Here is a 219-nt window from a genome sequence, read left to right as displayed (position 1 = left end):
ATCAGTAGAGTCTTAGTCCCACGAGATTCAGAAAATTTCTCATGAGATCATTTCTGATGGTATGCCCTTAAATGAGCAATTTCAAGTTGTTGTCATAATTGACAAGCTGCCTCCTAGCTGGAAAGACTTCAAAAACCTTATGAGGCATTAACCAAAGAAATCTCTTTGGAATCTCTGATCACTCGTCTTCGTATTGAAGAAGAGGCTCGTAAGCAAGAT

The sequence above is a fragment of the Lupinus angustifolius genome, chromosome LG06 (assembly GCF_001865875.1).
Source record: "Lupinus angustifolius cultivar Tanjil chromosome LG06, LupAngTanjil_v1.0, whole genome shotgun sequence".
Lineage (NCBI taxonomy): Eukaryota > Viridiplantae > Streptophyta > Magnoliopsida > Fabales > Fabaceae > Lupinus > Lupinus angustifolius.
The sequence above is the reverse complement of the archived record's forward strand: the minus strand, read 5'-3'. Positions refer to the sequence as shown.